Below are 22,625 nucleotides of genomic sequence, written 5' to 3' on the forward strand. Positions count from 1 at the left end.
ATGGTTTATTAATGTGCTTCCTCAACCTATTTTTTTTTTTTTACTTCTCCAGACAACACAACCATGCTTTCAGTAGTGCATTGCTGACTCATGCAGGAATCAGCCACTTAGAGGAGGTGAAGCCTGTCAGTGACTCACAGCATGATTGTGTGGGTTACACACAGGAACAAGAATGTTGCGTAGAGGAATTCACAGGTCATTTTATTTATAAACAACGGTAGGAAAGAAAGGTTATGAAGCCTTTTTTTTTTTCTTCCTCCCCTGTTTACCTTTTAATGATCCCCTCTGTTGTCTGTAAACATCCACTGCAGTTCATTTTCAGTAGGGATGCACCGAATCCAGGATTCGGTTCGGGATTCGGCCTTTTTCAGCTGGATTCGGATTTGGCCGAATCCATCTGCCCGAATCCTAATTTGCATATGCAAATTAGGGGCAGGGAGGGAAATTGCGTGACTTTTCCCCTCCCCACCCCTAATTTGGTATTCAGCCAAATCTTTCACACAAAAAAGTGGATTCGGTGCATCCCTAATTTTCAGAGTCACCTGGGAGGCAGTCTGCACTCGCAGCATGCTTTGAGGGTACAGAAGCCAAAGGGTTTTTGTGCCTTTAGAAAGAAGTGCTTGCCTCTTGCTTTCGCAGTGCAAGCCATAGGCCTCTTAAAAGAATTGAACGTGGCAGCCTTGTGGTTTCTAAGTACAAATGATATTTTTGATCTGTAGCTTATGGAGGCCGAGCCTTCCGATGTGGTGATGGAGCTGAGGTTAGCATTGCCATTTATAAAGTATGCGGAGGCGCCAGCAGTATTCCTCATTTGTAGTCTCGAGCAACTGTGAAACGGGTTAGCACTCGGGATTCAGCAGTGCACTGAAAATATAGCTCTTTGTACCTTCTTTGTAAGACTCCATCATAATGTACTATGATAATCAAAACAAGTTGAGCAGTAATTCTCTCTGATTTTAAACCAGAAAGCGGTGTTCCTTGAAATTCGTTGTCACTTTGTCACCCCCATTATCTCCTTCCCAAATTGTGACCCTGGTTCTTCCAAAAGGGTGGGGCCAGTTAGTTGGTAATTGGTTATTTGCTGTTCAGGATATCCATTTAGGTTGGTGGCACACAGGGAGTTTTAAGGGGCCGTGTGTGGAGTGTCCCGTCATTTTTCGTACCATGGTGATCGGTCGTTCAGATTTGTATGATTTGTTCTTCTACTACTTTATTTGATCTGAATGGTTAGTGGTAGGTCAGAAGATGGCACCGAACAATCGATCGTCCATTGTGAAGGTGAAAATCTGCACGTCTATAGCCACCTTTAGTCGCCCGCGATAAATCTTCGCTACTGCAGGCGCCTAATCTCTCTTCAAATGCCTCCCCATCGGCAAGAATATGAATCACCAGCGGGGTGGCAGACGTTTCACTTTGGTTTTCTGAAGTCGCCCGAAAATCACTTGTGAGGTGAAAGGTTGGGAACCCCTGGATTAACTGATTAACTAATTAGAGATCAGATGAATGTCATAAGCCTGCAATGATATCACTGCAGTAGCCCCAACCTGTGGTACTATGTTTGCTGCTTCAATGACTACTAAGCGGCACGTGCTCTGAAGCAGGGGTCCCCAACCTTTTTTACCAGTGACCCACATTCAAATGTAAAAAGAGTTGGGGAGCAACACAAGCATGAAAAAGTCCCTTTTGGTGCCAAATAAGGGCCGTGATTGGCCATTTGGTGGCCCCTATGTGGACTGGCAGCCTACAGGAGACTCTACATGGCAGTATACTTAGTTTGTATGCAACCAAAACTTGCCTCCAAGCCTGGCATTAAAAAATAAGCAGGCCATTGAGAGCAACATCCAAGGGGTCGGTGAGCAACATGTTGCTCACAAGCTACTGGTTGTGGATCACTGCTCTAGAGCTTTTCTTGCTTGTCCAACAAGTTCCACTGATAACCTTTTAGCATAGCTTGGTCTACTGTGTTTGGAGGGCACTGGGGCAGCACAGATACCAAGACTTGGACAGAGACTGTTTTTAGCTACATGAAATAATGGTGCACGTGTGACCGGGGTAACCGCTCCTGGGACTTGCCCAGCCTTGCACTGGCTTTCCTTTGAACGTGATTACAAAATACCAGTAAGCTGATGAAATGTTCAGTTTAATGTTTGAAGCGTTCAAGGCTGTTGCTTCTGAGTTTGCCGGTGAGTAGAACATTTTGTGCGTGGGTTAATGTGCCGCATCGGTCCGGCGCACACGGGCAACTATTGCTGTATGGCTGGGGTCTAGACTCGACATGCAGTAGGGAGTACAGCCGCTGCTTTATGATTTATAAAAAGAGATGGGGAGCAGAATGTGCATGAGAAAAGTGCCATATATGGGCTGTGATTGGCTATTGGTAGCACCTATGTGGACTGACCGCCTTCAAGAAGCTCTGTTTGACAGTTTTATGCAACCATAACTTGCCTCCAAGCCTGAAATTTAAAAAGATAAGCACCTGCTTTGAGACCACTTTGGGGTTGGTGAGCAACATGTTGTTTTGTGAGCCACTGGTAGGCGACCACTGATCTACTGGTACTGACTGAAACAAGTGTGGCCCCTTATTAATGCTGATTCAGCTACACACAGAAACCAGTAAAGAAGTGGTGTCATTTTAATGGTTATTTCTCTTTAAATTGGGTCTTTATTTAGCCATAAGTTGGCCAACTTTTTGAGGCAGATTTATCAAGGGTCGAATTTTGAATTCATGTTTTTTTACTTAAAGGGATACTGTCATGGGAAAATGTTTTTTTTCAAAATGAATCGGTTAATAGTGCTGCTCCAGTAGAATTCTGCACTGAAATCCATTTCTCTAAAGAGCAAACAGATTTTTTTATATTTCATTTTGAAATCTGACACGGGGCTAGACATATTGTCAATTTCCCAGCTGCCCCAAGTCATGTGACTTGTGCTCTGATAAACGTCAGTCACTCTTTACTGCTGTACTGCAAGTTGGAGTGATATCACCCCCTCTCCCTTTTCCCCCCAGCAGCCTAACAACAGAACAATGGGAAGGTAACCAGATAGCAGCTCCCTAACACAAGATAACAGCTGCCTGGTAGATCTAAGAACAACACTCAATAGTAAAAACCCAGGTCCCACTGAGACACATTCAGTTACATTGAGAAGGAAAAACAGCAGCCTGCCAGAAAGCATTTCTCTCCTAAAGTGCAGGCACAAGTCACATGACTGGGGCAGCTGGGAAATTGACAAAATGTCTATCCCCATGTCAGATTTCAAAATTGAATATAAAAAAATCTGTTTGCTCTTTTGAGAAATGGATTTCAGTGCAGAATTCTGCTGGAGCAGCACTATTAACTGATGCGTTTTGAGAAAAACATGTTTTCCGATGACAGGATCCCTTTAAGGGATACATGTACTGTTGATATGAATGAATTTTTGTTAAAACAGCGCCACAATTTTGGAACAAAATTCATTCGTATTAACAGTACATGCATCCCTTAATATCTTGGGATAAAAACATAACAAATAATGAATGTAAATGACAAAAGTGCTTAGAATAGCCCCCTCATCAATTTTACATTCACTTATTTTAAAAGTTTACTTGTCCTTTAATAAATCTGCCCCTGTAAGTCAGTGTGGGATCTATACTGCAATGAGCATGCTTGAGGGCCAATCAGATTCTGATCAAACACAAACCAAAGTTTGTGTTAAATCCTGTTTTTCTTTTGGACCCCTTCTAAGAGCGTTTATAGGTGAATATCCATTTTTTTGTACCATCCAGACACAACTAAAGGTTCCATCCATCAAAGAGTGAAGGGTGAAATTTGGGCGTCACAGATATCATCATGGCAGCCACAATGTGATTGGTTGCTTGTCCATTTCTTTTCAAGGCCCTTGTCTGGTTGGCTCACCTATTGTATAGTACATTGGGCTAAATGCCCATGCCAACTGGCACATATGTGAAGGTTCCATGTGACTGCCACTTTGGAGTTGACTCCATTGTAAGGTGGAGCCAAGACACCTTTTAGAGGTAAATGAGATCAGAATCTCAAATATGATTTGCTGTTGGACTAAGACTTCTAACTGCAGATGTAAATGGGTGATGGTGTCGTGACTGTGCTCCCATGCTTTCAGTCATAGAATGTCCTCCTCCTCCTTGAGCGGGTGCTATCAATTGCCTCTCTGCGCAGAACATTCGTGGGAAATAACCATATTTGGTTTGCGATACGTTCGAACAACTCCAGCCATTTACATATTAAAGAGCACAGCTGTAATTTTCTCTTTATAAATTTGCTCTCTTTGTGTTTTCAAGTGGACGGTATTTAGATTCCCCAGTCTCAGCAGGCTCGCTTGTTGGAGGATGAGTGCGGCACAAGGAGAATGGCACGTGGACCATTTTCTCATTTCTGGTTTGTAAACTGAACCGCCGCTTAATTTCAGCAGCGTTACCTTAATTTGCAAACACCAATTCTGCAATCAAACACTTGACTTTTCTTATTTAAGTTCTCTATAACAGGATTGCATAATATAAAGTAATTAAAAGTAACTGTGCCAGCTACTGTCAGAGGACTCTGGCTCATGTTATAATTGATAATATACCTCTACAGTTATACATGTATTCTAAGGGATTATGTGCCCCATATTGTATTTTATAAGAATATAAAAATTCATTCAGGAGTTCTGTAACTCAGCCTGCAGCCTTGTACCTTTATAAAGTCACATAACCTCAACTTACAGACTTCTAATATCCTTATCATTTACAGTAGGGGGTACATTATCCCTTATAATACATGAGTGATACTCCGAGTTCCCTGTATAACTCAGCCTGCAGCCTTGTGCCTTTATATGGTCACAGAACAACCCCTCAGTGACTTCTAATATCCTTATCATTTACAGTAGGGGGTACATTATCTCTTATAATACATGAGTGATACTCAGAGTTCCCTGTATAACTCAGCCTGCAGCCTTGTGCCTTTATATGGTCACAGAACAACCCCTCAGTGACTTCTAATATCCTTATCATTTACAGTAGGGGGTACATTATCCTTATAATACACGAGTGATACTCAGAGTTCCCTGTATAACTCAGCCTGCAGCCTTGTGCCTTTGTATGGTCACAGAACAACCCCTCAGTGACTTCTAATATCCTTATCATTTACAGTAGGGGGTACATTATCCCTTATAATACACGAGTGATACTCTGAGTTCCCTGTATAACTAGGCCTGCAGCCTTTATATAGTGATACAGGGAACCCTGAATATCACTCATGTATTATAAGGGATAATGTGCCCTCACTGTAATTTAGGATTAAAGTAACTGTCTAAATAAAGGCACCTGCATTTTATAAATGATTTAGGTTTTTGTTCAGCATCTCTGCAGTTTGTAATTCCAGCAGCTATCTGGTTGCTAGGATCTAAATTACCCTAGCAACCAGACAATGGTTTAAATGTGAAAATGCAAGATTTTCTTTTACAGAAAGATAAGTAATTAATTAAAAGTAAAAGTAACACTGTAACCTCACAAATCAATGACTTTGGCTGCCGGGTTCAGTTACCTCCCATTTGAAGCTGGTAAGAGTCACAAGAGGAAAGCAAATCATGTAAAAACTATACAAAATTAAAAAATGAAGAATGGTGCTGAGAATTGGCTATTCTATAGCATACTACAAGGGGAACTACTCCTTTAAGAGCTGCTTTCTGTGACTGTTTTTCATAAATCCCTATGGACAGCCAATGTGGGGGTTGATTCGCTTTGGGACACCATTCTTATCTTTGTGTTTTAGTTTCTAGACCTGAAGTTTAGATGCGGGTAAATGGTAAATGCACCGCAGAAGCCTTCGCTGCGGCCCAGTCAGTTCCTCGTCCGGCTGATTTAACGTTCCTGCACATACAGTTCACTTCCTCTTTCTCAGAACTGCAATTCCATTTGTTATTGGACCGGCCGCAAGGTGACTTTAATCCAAGTATCCAATTCAACTGACCTCATGCCTTTGGCCCGGCGTTCGCAGTCTGGAAAGCGAAGCAAAACGCCTCTTAAGACCTTGAGACTCTGTAGTAATTGAGAGACGGCTTGAACATAATCCGTGATTAGCACCAGGATGCCACCAAGTCTATTTATATACCCGGAGACTGTAGGCTTTTTCTTTCTAAAAGCTGCACATGAAATGGAAGCGTGCAACTGTAACAAGCGATTGTTTGTAAATACGTTCCGTGTCCCATTGCGGTGTTTAATAGGGAAAGCCTTTTATTTATGAAACCTATGACAAATAAACCTTTCAGGGAAAAAATGCTAAGAGACCCGGAGTAATGAATATGATTTTAAAGCGATATCCTTCACTCCTTTTGGTTCCCGTTGTCTTGATGAATACTCCCAACAAATCCAACGTGCACAAAACTGCCAAACCTGCGGCGGGCAAGGATTGCAAAAAGGTAACTCTTTGTGTTTCTTTAGACGTGGTGAGCTGCTATACGTCCGTAAGTGTAAGCCAGCTCTGTGGTCTAGGGACATGTTTCCTGGGGCTTTGGCTGCTTTTTCAAAGAATACTGTCCTCAGTGTTACTGGGTTTGAGTACGTTCTAAGGGCTCTTACAGACAAACGGTTTTACCTGCGATGTTTACCCTTCTTTCGTTCAGCCGCAGGGGAGCGAGTAGACGCACTGGATTATTGTCAATAGGGCTGTACTCGCACAGATGCATGTATGCGCCGAACGCAGTTAAAATGCAACATGCTGCGTCCCAACCTGCGTTTGGCGCATACACGCATCTGTGCGAGTACAGCCCTATTGACAATAATTCAGTGCGTCAACTCCTGCGCTCCCCTGCGTCTGAACGGAAGAAAGCGCAACGCAGGGGATCGCAGGTAAAACCGCTAGTCTGTAAGAGCTCTAATCTTTTGTCGGCTTCCTTACAGCAGCCCTGTCTTGCTTTATGGCTGACTTATTGAGGCTGCATGCTGACTAGGGCAATGAGTGGTTCTTTTATCAAGTTAGAATGTGCTGGTCTAGGTTTAATCTTGGTCATTTGTATTATATAAAGTTAGTCTTTGGATTTGCCCGAGTAAGAATATGGTATCAGTTCAGCCCCATTTGCAATATTTACACTCAGACTAGAGAGAGACTTGCAAACCCTCTTTCATGTACTGGCAGCTTTTCTTATTTATCTTTCTCAGCTGGCAGCAGCCACTCTTTAAAGCAGGTTGGTGCAAATAAGTGAAGATTTGCACTAGCAACGAGTGAGCAAACCTTTCCAGACCAGGGGGCCCATTTACTCGAGTGAAGGAATAGAGGAAAATAGAGGAAAAAAAACTTCAAATTTCGAATGTTTTTTTTGGCTACTTCGACCATCGAATAGGCAACTTCGACCTTCGACTACGACTTCGTTTGACCACTTGATAGTCGAAGTACTGTCTCTAAAAAAAAAACTTCGACCCCCTAGTTCGCCACCTAAAACCTACCGAGGCCAATGTTAGCCTATGGTGAAGGTCCCCATAGGCTTCCTAAGATTTTCGGATCGAAGGAAAATCCTTTGATCGATGGATTAAAATCCTTCGAAACGTTCGATTCGGAGGATTTAATCGTTCGATCGAACGATTATTCCTTCGATCGTAGGAATAGCGCTAAATCCTTGGACTTCGATATTCGAAGTCGAAGGATTTCTATTCGGCAGTCGAATATCGAGGGTAAATTAACCCTCGATATTTGACCCTAGGTAAATCTGCCCCCAGGTGTTTATGCAACACACGTGTTTCTTTTTGCACAAACCATCCTCGCTGTACAAAAGCTATGGGCTTGCTGGGCAAAAACACATTGCGACAGGAGCTCCTCTTGGCCAGCCAAAGGCAATACTTATTTTCAGTTGTGCAAATTTGTTGTCCACTGTTTAAAGATATTAATTGCTATATGAAACCTTTTTTTGAGGTGTTTGCGTTACTTTAAAAAAACAATACAATATCGAAGCCCTGGCAACTTTGGGAGGGACTGGTATGGAATCTGTTATCCGGAAAGCTTTGATTTACAGAAAGGCCATTTGCCATAGACTCCATTATATCCAAATAATCACATTTTTTAAATCTGATCTTTATCCCTGTAGTAATGAAACAGAATTTTTAGTAGACTTAAGGTGGCCATACACGGGCCGATAAAAGCTGCCGACAGACCGTGTCTGCAGTTTATTGGCCCGTGTATGGGGCCCCCGACGGGCTTCACTGATCGAGATCTGGCCGAAAGTCGGCCAGATCTCGATCAGATGGGATAAAAAATCCTGCCAGATCGCGGCCGCATCTATTCGTTGATGCGGTCCCATGATCCAACCGCCCATTGCTATTCGTTAGGATCTGATCGTTGGGCCCTAGGGCCCACGATCGGATCAGCCCGATACTGCCCACCTCAAGGTGGGCATATCGGGGAGAGATCCGCTCGTTTGACGACATCGCCAAACGAGCGGATCTCTCAGTGTATGGCCACCTTTAGAGGCCCATTTATCGAAGGTCGAATTTCGAATCCATGTGAATTTTTTTTTTTTTTTTAAATTCAAATATACTCACAATTCGACTGTGAGGTTATTTAAGGAAAGATTTGAATGTCTGATATTCGATTTAATGGTTCCAACCGGAAATCGAGTTTTTCTCAAAAAAAATCCAAAAACCTTGAATGTCAGGAAGGCGATTAACATCTCCAAATGGCTCAACGGACCTCTGCCATTGGCTTGTACATGAACTCGGCAGGTTTTAGGTGCGAATGTTCGAATTAGGACTGTTTACATGTTCAAGGTGTGATACATTTTAAATTCTAATAGGGGGATTAAAATTCGATTGTGTGAGTTTTTAAACTCAAGAATTCGAATTTGCTATTCGACCCTTGATAAATCTACCGCTTAATGTGTGGAAATCCAAATTTCAAAAACCTCCCTTATCTGGTCCAGAGCATTCTGGATAACCGGTTCTATACTTGTATAGCTACGTTTTTTTTCCTGACATAAAATTACCCCTAGGTTTTGCGATTTTTGTCTACGGTCCTGACACCTTTTACCCTTCAGCACTGTCTTCTAGAATGCTGGTGGATAGGGTTCGGCCCGTGTAATGATTCAGGGCATCTCTAGCGGGTAGGAAAAGTAGATCATGTATTGGATGACTGTCATGGGGATCATGGACAGGCCTTGCAGGTTTTGGGGAGCACAGAATCGGCTGGATGGGAGCATAACTCAGTAGGTAGGGTTGCCACCTGGCTAGTAAAAGTGATGCTTGCTGCCAATATTAATAATGGAAAGAAAGTTAAAAATATAGGAAGGTCTGTGTTTTTATTTTCCAGAAAGCTGGCAACATTAGGAATAGGTCAGGGATGTATGTTGCATGTGTTAAAGGTTCCACAGTGGTGAGACTTGAAGCCATGAAAGTTTCTGCGCAAGCACGGTGCTCCCCTCTATATAGAAGCACTTCATAAATAGCGACTCGCGAGGCCTGCTGATGTGGTGTTTAATGTAATGATGGCTGACTTGCATCTCTCAAGCTGTTGAACTCTGTACAGGATCACGTGCACACTCAGACCCTTTCCCAAATGGTTCCGCTCGGTGCACAGCTCCTACGGGAGACGGCCCTCCCAATCTCAAATGTGAAAAGCAATACAGGCTGTCACACGAAGCGATTCAAACCGGGGTGCAACCCCTGGTACGTTTATTGTGACGCAATAAACGTACCAGGGGTTGCACCCCGGTTTGAATCGCTTCGGAACCCAGCAACTGAGCATTGATGCTGTAATACTACTAGGGATGCATCGAATCCAGGATTTGGTTTGGGATTCGGCATTATTCAGATTCGGCCGAATCCTTCTGCCTGGCTGAACCGAATCCAAATCCTAATTTGCATATGCAAATTAGGGGCGGGGAGGGAAATTGCGGGACTTTTTGTCACAAAACAAGGAAGTAATAAAGGTTTTCCTCTTCCCACCCCTAATTTGCATATGCAAATTAGGGTTCGGAATTCGTCCAAATCTTTTGCGATGGATTCGGGGGTTCAGCCGAATCCAAAGTAGGAGGTTCGGCCAAATCCAAAGTAGGAGGTTCGGCCAAATCCAAAATAGTGGATTCGGTGCATCCCTAAATACTACAGGTACCAGCATCCTCTGCTACTGCATTGCTCAAGTCCAATGCCACGTGAAACTGGGACATGGCGGGTCACAGTTGTCCAAAGCTATAAATTTGCCGGATTTTAAACATTTAGGACTCCGAATCTTGCAAAAAGTGCTAGAGTTCTGAACCGAATCCTGGATATAGAACATCCCTCTTTTTTTCCCCACTTTTCTCCATCTTCAGGTGACATCACTTCTGGTTTACAGTGATGTCGCTTTCAGTCTACAGTGATGTCACTTTTGGCTTTAAAGGGGTGGTTCATCTTTAAGTTAAACTTTTAGTATGTTATAGAATGGTTAGTTCTAAGAAACTTTTCTATTGGTCTTCATTATTTAAATTTTATAGTTTTTAAAATTTGCCTTCTTCTATGACTCTTTCCAGTTTTCAAATGGGGGTCACTGTCCACCATCTAAAAACAAATGCTGCAAATGTATTGTTATTGCTACTTTTTATTTCTCGTCTCTCCTATTCATGTTCCAGTCTTATTCAAATCAGTGCAGGGTTGCTAGAGTAATTTGGATCCTAGCAACTGGATTTCTGAAATTGCAAACCGAAGAGCTATTGAATAAAAAGCGAAATAACTCAAAAAGCACAACCAAAACCTTTAAGGTGAGACCGGCACAGATATATTAGGCTTTTAACTGCGCAATTGTTAGGACTTTAAGTCCAAAAAAATCCTATATTTCTAAGTTTCTTATAGTGAATGCAACTTCTTACATCCTTGTGCTGACGAGTATTTATCTGAATTGCTGTGCCAATTACTCCTTCAGACCTTCCTGAATTTGTGCGTTTTGAAGATTGATGTTGTGCGTTCATATTATAAGAAAACAGCTACTAATAATCCCCTAATTAGTGTTTTAAACAGACTTCAAAGATTTTTGTTGGAGAAGCTTTTGAATGAAATTCTTGGCTGATAAGGAAATGTCTGTACTGTGGCCCACAGGCCTAATTCAGGAACGGCTGGAGATTAGAATGGAATAGGCAATTGGTAGTCCCTGTTTGAGATTTAGGTTAAGGCCACACTTGGCGTTTTGGGGAGATTTGGTCGCCTGGCGACTAATCACCTTGTCTTTGCGGCGACCAATCTCCCCAAATGCCTTCCCTCGCTCTGTGCCGGATAAAATGAAAAACCGCTGGCGCTAATCACACGCAGCGATTCGTTTTCCGAAGTCGCCCGAAGTTTTCTCGTGAGGCAATGGACAATGGCAGACATTCTTGTGTGTCTGTGGCAAAGCTCTCCTAAATATCATGGTAATCACACTGTTTTATATGTAAGGGCCAGATCAAAAGCTGCATCTCAAATGGGTTTATAGTTACCATAAAGCTATGCCTGCATTGGATCCCATTGTTCTAATCACAGTTCAGTGGGGACAGTCATAAGGTTTACTTATAACCTGTACAAAAAATGGCAGCATAGGCATTCTCCTCTACCAAGTTTAATTCAGCAGAAACAGCCCACTGAGTTTGCTCATAGTCTGTACAGAGAGATCCCATAAAACTATGGCAGCATAGGTATTCCCCTGTACTAAGCACAATTCAGCAGGAACAGTCCCCTAAATTTGCTCATAGTCTGTACAGAGAGATGCCATAAATCTATGGCAGCATAGCTATTCCCATGTACAAAGTGCAGTTCAGCAGGAACATGTAAGGGTAGGTACTATGACCTGGGATGGGGCCCCCTCTTTGATTGAGAGTTTGGTGCAACCTTATATGATCAGCATAAAACCAGTTTCTTGCAATGAGCTGAGCCAGAGGGGAGGATTGGCTGCATGGAGTCAATAGGATATTTGTCAGGCTGGGTTCCAGGATGTCTGCTCTCCCTTCGTGCACCACTTTCAGCTCAGTGGCTCTAAGAGAAGCTCAGGCCTATTAAAAGATAAAATGGAAATTTCCACTGCTCCCCCTCATCATCTCTGAGTATTTGACATGGCAAAAAATATCACTCTTTTCTTAAAATGAGTCATCAACGTAAAAATAGCATTACACACGCACAAGTGTTGTACTAAATTCCTCCATCTACCAGCATCTCTATTTTTAAATTCCAGATGGGTAAACAAGTTGTTTTTTTTGTTTTTTAATTTACTTCCCGTGTGCCGTTTTAAGCCTTTACAGATGGACAAATGTAAGAACCTGAGCCTTTAGTTCTAGAAAGGAAAGCTTATTGGTGTGCTGTATACCCTCGACTGTACAGGCATGGCACCTGTTATCCAGAATGCTTGGGACCTGGGGTTTTCCAGATAACAGATCTTGCCATAATTTTAGATCTTCATACCTTAAGTCTACTAGAAAATCATATAAACATTAAATAAACCCAATAGGCTGGTTTTGCCTCCAATAAGGATTAATTATATATTGGTCGGGATGAAGTCCAAGCGACTGTTTTATTATTATTGCAGAGAAAAGTGGAATAATTTTTTTTTTTTTTTTTTTTAAAAAAGTTGGATCCGCCGAAATTTGTTTGCACTCATTCAATGAGGAAAAGAGAGGAGGCTTCTGCCCACTGTAGGGCAGAAATCAGCCAATGGATTTCTGATAATGGTTTTCTGTCCCCAGTTTGGCCCTAATCCTTAAGGGCAGAGACAAACGTGGAGATTCAGCCTCTTTTTCGGGCGACTAATCTCCCCGCAATGCCTTCCCGCTGGCTAGATTTGAAATTGCCGGCGGGGTGGCACTCTGAGCAACTCGTATTCCAAAGTCTCCCGAGATTTCCTCGTGAGGCTGTTTCGGGCGACTTTGGAAATCAAATCACTCCAAGTGCAATCCTGCCGGTGATTTAGATTCTAGCCAGCAGGAAGGCAGGGAGATTAGTCGCCCGAAGAAGAGGCGAATCTCCATGTGTGTCTCTGCCCTTAGATTCTGTAATTTGGATCTTCATATCTTGTCTACTAGAAAACCACGTAAATATTAAATAAACCCAATAGGCTGGTTTTGCCTCCAATAAGGATTAATTATATCTTAGTTGGGATCAAGTACAAGCTACTGTTTCATTATTATTATTAATAATAATAATAATAATAATAATAATAATAATAATAATAATAATAATAATAATAATAATAATAATATTATTATTATTATTACAGAGAAAAGGGGAAGAATTTTTAAAAAGTTGGATTATTTGGATAAAATGGACTTTCCAGTACAAACAAGGGACTGCGGGTTGAGCTGTCAAAAGAGGGACTGTCCCTCTAAAAACGGGACAGTTGGAAGTTATGGATTTAGGTGGGACAGTCTTCCATTGCACAAACTAAAGGGGTGTTGCTAGTTGAGGGTTTTACACAGACCAGGGTATAACTAGGGTGGATTGGGCATGGACTAAATTACCCCATGGACCTTCTTAGCAAGACTAAGCTGGCCATAGACACAAAGATTTGATCGTTCGAATCCTCGAACTATCAGACTTCCCAATCTCCCAACCTGCCACTAACCATTCAGATCAAATAAAGTAGTAAAAGAACAGATCAGCTGATGTTCTGCCCGACAGCAATCGTACGAAAGTTATGTCCGACAAAACTGGTGACAGTCTCCCTCTGAAAATCGTACGATCGACAATACATGCAGAGATATTATCGGCAGCCGACAGAAATCTTTTAACCTGTCCGATCGACCAAACGACCGATCTCTGCCGGACAAAACATGTCAGGAGACTCCACACACGGTCCGAATATCGTACGAATCCTCGATTCATACGATCAGATCTTTGCGTCTATGCAATTAGTTTTCATTTTTTATTATTTGTGTTTTTTTTGGGTTATTTAGCTTTTTATTCAGCAGCTCTCCAGTTTGCAATATCATGTGGTTGCTAAGATCCAAATGACCCTAGCAACCATGCTTTGATTTACATAAGAGACTGGAATATGAATAGGAGAGGCCTGAATAGAGATTGAGTAATAAAAAGTAGCTATACCAATTAGGGATGCACCGAATCCACAATCCTTGGTGAAAGATTCGGCAGAATACTGAACCGAACCCTAATTTGCATATTCAAATTAGGGGCAGGAAAGAAAAAAAGTTAAAAAAAAATCTTCTTTTGTGACAAAAAGTAACGTGATTTCCCTACCCGCCAATGATTTACATGTGCAAATTAGGATTCAGTTTGGCCAGGCACAAGGATTCGGCTGAATCCGAATCCTGCTGAAAAAGGCCGAATCCTGGATTCGATGCATCCCTAATACCAATACATTTGTAGCTTTACAGATGGGGTCAGTGACCCCAGAAGTAGACAAATAAATAATTCAAAAACTTTAAAAAAGAAAAAAATGAAGGCTAATTGAAAAGTTGCTTAGAATTAGCAATTCTATAACATACTAAAAGTTAAAGGAGTGGTTCACCTATACATTAACTTTTAGTATGTTATAGAATGACCAATTCTAAGCAACTTTCCAGTTGGTCTTTATTTTCTATCATTTTTGAATTATTTACCTTTCTCTTCTGACTCTTTCCAGCTTTCAAATGGGGGTCACTGACCCCATCTAAAAAACAAATGCTCTGTAAGGCTGCAAATGTATTGTTATTGTTACTTTTTATTACTCATCTTTCTATTCAGGCCTCTCCTATTCATATTCCAGTCTCTTATTCAAACCAGTGTGTGGTTGCTGGGGTAATTTGGACCCTAGCAACCAGACTGATGAAATTGCAAACTGGAGAGCCGCTGAATAAAAAGCTAAATGACTCAAAAACCACAAAGAATAAAAAATGAAAGCCAATTGCAAATTGTCTCAGAATATCCCTCTCTACATCAGACTAAAAGATAACTCCAAGGTGAACAACCCCTTTATGGTCTGTTTCTTGTTGGAATAACCAGTATGTTATAAAGATGCACCGAATCCACTATTTTGGATTCAGCTGAACCACCAAATCCTTCACGAAAGATTTGGCCAAATACCGAACCGAATCCTAATTTGCATATGCAAATTATGGGTGGGAAGGGAAAACAGTTTTTACTTCCTTTTTTTTTTTGACAAAAAGTCACACGATTTCCCTCCCTGACCCTAATTTGCATAAATTTGGTTCAGCCTGGCAGAAGGATTTGGCCGAATCCGAGTCCTGTGAAAATGGCTGAATCCTGGATCCCTAGTATGGACGCTCGGCTCCACAGCCCCATGAATGTGCACAGAATGAATCTAATTAAGACTCACTCGGCAGTATAGTAAATGCCAATATAATTTTGTGTTCCCAGAAAATAAAGTGACCGGCAGGCATGCAGCAATATCAATATATCGACCTTGCAGGCGGAACACAAGCACCTCAGTTCTACCCCTGAGTGGGGGAATAGACTGAGCAGAGAGCTTACTCGCTAATTGGGTCAAACGGATACAAAAGTCACTCCAGTCACTTATAAGCCACACCCGCATCCTATTTTACTTTTCAGTGATTGCTTTAATTTGTTACAAGGAGGAAATTAAAGTTGGGTGTACCAAGATTGGTTGGAGAATGTGTGTTCTTCTGCTCCTGGAACACAAACGTCCGTGTTTGTGTGCGTTCTTGCTATCACACCCGGGGCAGCACACGCACTGTAGTCATATCACTTACGGACACTCCAGGGCTAGTGTAAAGCTGGCCATAGACAATAAAGAAAATTAGTTTTGTATGATTTTTGGACCGTGTGTGGAATGTCCTGATATTGTTCGTACTATGGTGATCGTTTGTTTAGTCGGACAGGTTAGAAGATATGTGTTGTCTATCTGACGATATCCGTGGGTGTATGTCGGACACTGATTCCAGTACAAACAAAATGTAACAAAATAACTGCCTTTTGCACAAATCCTGCATGTAGAGAGACATGATGTCTGGTGTGCTCTAATACATCTTCTAGGCAAAAGGAGCCCCCCTGTAAAATCTATTGGATCATTCATCCGACACCCTGAATGAAGAGAGAATGAGGAATAATGAAGATAAACTTGATTTACTTCAGAAACGGTACAGAATATTTGATTGTATTTAGAAAGCTTCTTATTTCAGTATGATGAAGGCTTATCTTACATTTTCATTTTCACGATAGTGGCCAGAAATCCGTTGGCTGATTTCTGCCCTACCGTGGGCAGTAACCTCCTCTCTCGCATCCTCATTGAATCGGCTCGGCATGAACAGACTCGTCTGGTTTCGGCCGAAGAACTGGGAGTCTCTGCATTTAGAGACGTAATCCGCTGAAGTTGGTTTGCACCAATTCAATGAGCATAAGAGAGCAGGCTACTGCCAATGGATTTCTGGTAGTGGTTTTCTTCCCACAGTGTGGTCCTAAAGGCTGCAGTTTATTGGCCCGTGTGTGGGGCCATCCAACAGGCGTCCCTCATCGATATCTGGCCAAAAGTTGGCCAGATGTCAATCATACAGGGTAAAAAATCCTCTGAATGCGCCCACATCTGTTTGTTGATGCGGTCCTGAGATCTGACTGCCAGTATTGCCTCCATTCTGATCCGATCTTTGGACCCTAGGGCCCACGATTGGATCAGCCCCGATATCACCTACCTTAATGTGGGCATATTGGGGAGAGATCCACTTGTTTGGCGACATTGCCAAACGAGTGGATCTCTACGTCTATGGCTACCTTAAGCCTTTAGGGCAGAAACACACATGGAGATTAGTCGCCAGTGACAAATCGTCTCTTCATCGGGCAACTAATCTCCCTGCAATGCCGATTTTAGATTCTAGTCGGTGGGATGGCACACTGAGCCCTTCGTTTTCCAAAGTCGTTTGAAATTTCCTCATGAGGCTACTTCTGGCGACTTAGGAAAACAATGCACCCGCCCGTGATTTCGATTCTAGCCGGCGGGAAGGCAGTTCGGGGAGATTAGTCGCCTGAAGAAGAGTCGATTTATCGATGGGCGACATCTCCCTGAATCTGAGCGTGTGTCTCTCCCCTTAGAAACACTATCTGCATAACTTGGCTGCTTTCATCATTCGTTATGATCCAAGAGATAAGATTACAGCCAGCCGGAGGATTTAACTGACCTTGAAGGCCATAGAACACGTGGCGTTTTGTTTGGTGGAACTTCAACCAGACTGCACGTGGAATGGGAAGCGCCTTAGGTTGCCTGACACCTGATTGCTACCTCCCAACGTTGTCCCTCTGTGCCGTTTTATTGGGTGCTGAATGGCCTGTGCCGTTTCCCATGCAGCTGAATTGGGAAGCCAACAAAGAAAAGTCGCTATGTGTGCCATTGGAGAAATAAACATTCTGAAAGCATTGCGCTCACAATCTACAATGGTGTGCGCATCCCCCCCCCCTTTTTTTTAAGTATTTTTTTTTTCTTATGACAAAATTGGAGTGCGAGGCCTGACCTTGCGGCAGAAGCAAAGGAGCCTGTTGCTATGACAACACTGCCACAAATTCAGCCCCTGTTCCACTAAAGAGCATCCCTTTGGAGAATGCGAGAGGAATTCGGTTAACCAGCTGAAGCCGCAGCCCGTCTTCTTTTAGTTAGTTTGTGTTTTTTGGGGGGGGGTAAATATTTGTGTCTTTTTTTTAACACCCTTTTGTATCTGCTACAGGTGTGGTTAATTTTAAAGAGATACTGACATTTCTCTGAAAGGCTCTATGCTCGGTTTAGGGCTAGTGCCAATTTCACCATTTAAGATTGGCATAAAGCACCGTGGTCTCCACTAAAGCTGATGTGAGTGCTGCCACAATGAATACGATATACACAATGAATTTTCTTTTATAATCTCAAAAGCTTTCTGATCGATAACCCTTAGTTCACAGACCTGCAGGCAATGTTGAGCATGTGAACCATCTAGTTGAACCTGTCATATGGCATCGCCAGAAGGGTGGTTGATGGGCAACTTCCAGGCGGGATTGTTAAAGCAATCACTATGGGGCATGGCCGAGAGAGAATGGGAAGTATACTTCGCTTTTGATGAATCGATTCTTGGTACCCCTGGAACCATAGCAGGGTGACTGTTACCCCAATGTTTCTATATATCTGTAACCTTGTTATGAGCTAAGGGGGCCCAGTCTGAAGGCCAGCTAGGAGGAGAATTGAGGTGAGTGCTTATCTGTGCCCTGGGTACCCCTGGAACCATAGCAGGGTGACTGTTACCCCAATGTTTCTATATATCTGTAACCTTCTTATGAGCTAAGGGTGCCCAGCCTGAAGGCTAGTTAGGGGGAGATTTGGGGTGAGTGCTTATTTGTACCCTGGGTACCCCTGGAACTATAGCAGGGTGACTGTTACCCCAATGTTTCTATATATCTGTAACCTTGTTATGAGCTAAGGGGGCCCAGCCTGAAGGTCAGTTAGGAGGAGATTTGGGGTGAGTGCTTATTTGTGCCCTGGGTACCCCTGGAACTATAGCAGGGTGACTGTTACCCCAATGTTTCTATATATCTGTAACCTTGTTATGAGCTAAGGGGGCCCAGCCTGAAGGTCAGTTAGGAGGAGATTTGGGGTGAGTGCTTATTTGTGCCCTGGGTACCCCTGGAACTATAGCAGGGTGACTGTTACCCCAATGTTTCTATATATCTGTAACCTTGTTATGAGCTAAGGGGGCCCAGTCTGAAGGTCAGTTAGGGGGAGATTTGGGGTGAGTGATTATTTGTGTCCTGGGTACCCCTGGAACTATAGCAGGGTGACTGTTTCCCCAATGTTTCTATATATCTGTAACCTTGTTATGAGCTAAGGGGGCACAGTCTGAAGGTTAGTTAGGGTGAGATTTGGGGTGTGTGCATATGTGTGCCCTGGGTACCCCTGGAACTATAGCAGGGTGACACCCCAATGTTTCTATATATCTGTAACCTTGTTATGAGCTAAGGGGGCCCAGCCTGAAGGCCAGTTAGGGGGAGATTTGGGGTGAGTGATTATTTGTACCCTGGGTACCCCTGGAACTATAGCAGGGTGACACCCCAATGTTTCTTTATATCTGTAACCTTGTTATGATCTAAGGGGGCCCATCCTGAAGGCCAGTTAGGGGGAGATTTGGGGTGAGTGCTTATTTGTGCCCTGGGTACCCCTGGAACTATAGCAGGGTGACCAATATTTCTATAAGTCCATAACCTTGTAGAGAGTGGTGCTATCAAAAGTTTACATAAACACATGACTTTACATCTTTATACTCTAACTAACTGCATATACAATATAAACATGTGCAGTAGCGCAAGGCATCTACAATACATCGCTTTTGAAGGGAATAATAATATTAATAATGGTCCTTGCTATCTAATGCCCTGCAAGCATACCTGATGAATGTACAGGGGCTTTTGAGATCATTTCTTGCCTCTCCTATTGTCACATATGTGCCTGGGATTTGAGATGAGTGAGATGCGCCTGCAAATAGCTTGTGTCCTCCTTTAAGAAACGCCAACACCCTTCTCCCTCTCCTCCACCCACCCACCCCGCATAGAACGCAAGAGAGACGACTTTGCCTCCAGCTGGAGTGGGAGGAGGGCTGCTTGCAGGAAGTGACCTTGGGGTTGTGCGTTCATCAGATTTGAACAACAACAAAAAAATACTGGTTCTGATATCCAGTTTTGAGTTTATAATGAATCCCATGGGACTGGATCCTTACACATGCTATGGTATAAAACAGGTCAGGGATACCTGCAGCAATGCTTTCTTTATATGGATTATATGATGCTTGTACTGAATACTGGGCAGCACTTTTCACTGGATATGTAGATATGAACGGCTGTGATCCTCAGTCTAAAGTTAATGCCTGGAATAGCTAAGCAAGGATCTATCTATTTATTCTGCACAGTCCTCTGACCATGTTCAAGTATGCCGATAGATACAGACCCTCTAGCGCAGGGGTCCCCAACCATTTTCACCCGTGAGCAACATTCAGATGTAAAAAGAGTTGGGGAGCAAATCTAGAATGAAAAATTTTCCTGGTTGGTGCCAAAGAAGGGTTGTGATCAGGTCCGGACTGAGATTTAAAATAGGCCCTAGCATTTCAGGTACACAAAGGCCCAATCAGCCCATATAGAAGCCCAAACAGGCCCCACCAGCCCACTAAATGCTGACTTTCTATGGGACCTTATAGCAGCCCCTCTGGCATTTGCCAGAACCCACAGATTGCCAGTCCGGGCCTGGTTGTGATTAACTATTGGTAGCCCCTGTATAGACTGGCAGACTACAGGAGGCTCTGAAACCTGGAATTAAAAAATAAGCACCACCGAGAGCAACATGTTGCTCACCAGCTACTGGTTGGAGATCATTGCTTTAGCAGAATGTACTGACTGAATTCGTATACAGCCTTTTATAGAAAAAAGAAATCCGTAATAAATATGGGGTAAGTTAAAAGGGATACTCTACCTTAGGGGTCCCCAAACTTTTTTTTTTTTACTGTGAACCACATTTAAATGTAACAAAACTTGGAGAGCAACATAAGCATGCAAAACGTTCCTAGGGGTGCAAAATATTGGATGTGATTGCCAGTTGGTAGCCCCTATGTAGACTTGCAGCCTACAGGAGGCTCTTTTTTGGCCATAAACCTATTTTTTGCGCCCCCAAATTTGCCCTCAAGCTCAGAGAGCGACATGTTGCTTTACTACTTTATTTGGTCTGAATGGTTAGATGCAGGTCGGAAGATTGGAATGTACGATTGTTTGTCCGACGTAAGCCTTTAATCTTCACGTCTATGGCCAGCTTTTCAGAAAAGTATTGGGGAGAAGCAAGAACTCAAGCAGTGGGGTCGATTACAACTTTCTGCTGGCAGTTTGCAGGGGGAGGTACAGCAAGTCTTAACGGAAGTGGGCTGGGCTGAAAGTCTGCAATGGCCGCTTACAGTATAGTGGCTGATATTCAGGTAGATGAGGAACTTTTAGGGCAGATTCGGTGAGATTAGTCGCCCGGCAACAAATCTCTTCTTCACTGCGACTAATCTCCCCGAATTGCCGTACCCCGCCTTCCCGACAGCTAGAATGAAAATCACCGGTGGGATCACGTTGTTTTCCAAAGTCGCCTGAAGTTTCCTTGTGAGGCAACTTGAGGCGACTTTGGAAAACTAAGCGTTCCGAGTGCCATCCCGCCGGTGATTTTCATTCTAGCCGGTGGAAGGCCGCTGGGATTGCTTTCTGAGCGATTCGGTTTCCGAAGCCGCCTGAAGTTGCCTCACGAGGAAACTTTCGGAAAACGAATCGTTCCGATTGCCATCCGATCTCCGATTTACACTCTAGCTGGTGGGAAGGCAGTTCGGGGGAGATTAGTCGCCCTGAAGACGAGGACTAAACTCCCTGAATTGGACGTGAGCAAATCGCCCCATTTCACAGCAGGTGAGGGTACTGGCCTGATTCTATTTGGGAGCTGCATTCGATCATTTGTTCTGAATTAAGTGTGGCAGCAGAAGTCCCTTTTTCTCCGGGCTGACTGAATCACCTGCCTTCTGCTTCCCGCTGGTGATTTCCATTCTAGCCAGTGGAAGGCAGTTTGTCTCCCCGAATCTAACCGTGTCTCTCTGCCCCTTAGGCAATGGTCTCTATGTTCTAGTCATGCCATCGACCTGCTTTGTTATAATGCTGGAAGCTTATAATCCCCCTCAGAGCAGAGCCTGATAAAGTGTTCCCTGCTGCCCTACAGACGAGTCCTGTCTGGGGCACGATGTGCAATCCAAGCCGTCAGACAGCAATTCAGATGCGCGTCTGCAGTTTCCTGACATTCCAAAGCATCAGCAGATTTCACAGCGCTTACTGTTCAGACGGATGTAGGTTGCCAGCCGGAACCAAGTGCCAGACTACCATGAACACTAAAGCATCGTGGTCCCTTGTCCTGAGTCAGCCCCTGGCCCTTCATCAAGAAATTGCATCATATAGGCAGAGGTTTGTCTGGTGTCCTTACTGGCACCCCTCTGCTTTATTACTGGCACCCATCTGCTTCATCACTGGCACCCACCTGCTTTATTACTGGCACCCACCTGCTTTATTACCGGGCACATCAATCTGGGTGGGCGCAGTATCTAAATAATGTTTCCCCCACTGAAATCTCAACTGTTTCTATACAAATCATATGCATCTTGCAGAAGGAATTTCTATCTTGTTGGCCCTTCTCCTGCACAGAAGCTTCGAGGGGAACAAAGGGGTGTTGTCATGGCAACCGCCAAAAAATTGTCGCTCGGCGGAATGACAGTTTTTACACTCCTTGCTTTCTTAAAGATATTCCAAGGTTAGAAAATGCACCCACCCCACCGCAGGCACCCATGCTTCGTTTATTATCCCGTTCCTCCAGACCCAATCTACGTTATACGTGCAATAAAGTATATTGTAAATTAGGTTTTTCCCAGAACATGACATCTGTTGGATTTTTATGCAAATATGACTTTTTAAAGGGAATATTATGAATCGTAGTGGCAGCATTTTGGGTATGCTATAGCATCTGGTGAGCAATTGACGATCGATCGATATCTGACCGAAAGTTGGCCAGATGTCGATGGGGCAGGGCTAAAAATTCAGTTGGATCGTGGACCGTATCTATTCGTTGATTCGGTCCCATGATCCGATCATTGAGCCATAGGGCCCACAATCGGATCAGTCCAATATCACCCACCTCTCAAAGTGGGCATGTCAGGGAGAGATTTCTAAATCGCTGAAA

The 22,625-nt window shown here is 43.3% G+C and overlaps 1 protein-coding gene across 3 annotated transcripts in view; it reads left to right on the plus strand.

The window, feature by feature from the left end:
- Positions 1-22,625, plus strand: part of LOC108701773 (nuclear receptor coactivator 3-like) — a 102,012-nt gene that overhangs the window by 15,853 nt on the left and 63,534 nt on the right. The window contains exon 1 of one of the 3 annotated variants that reach the window (XM_041577118.1): positions 79-217. The exons of the other annotated variants lie outside the window; for them this stretch is intronic. The gene's annotated coding sequence lies outside the window, so the exon portion shown is untranslated. Of the gene's footprint in view, positions 1-78; positions 218-22,625 lie in introns of those variants that run through there. 3 annotated transcript variants of the gene reach the window in all.

Source organism: Xenopus laevis, chromosome 9_10L, assembly GCF_017654675.1.
Source record: "Xenopus laevis strain J_2021 chromosome 9_10L, Xenopus_laevis_v10.1, whole genome shotgun sequence".
NCBI classification, from domain to species: Eukaryota; Metazoa; Chordata; class Amphibia; order Anura; family Pipidae; genus Xenopus; species Xenopus laevis.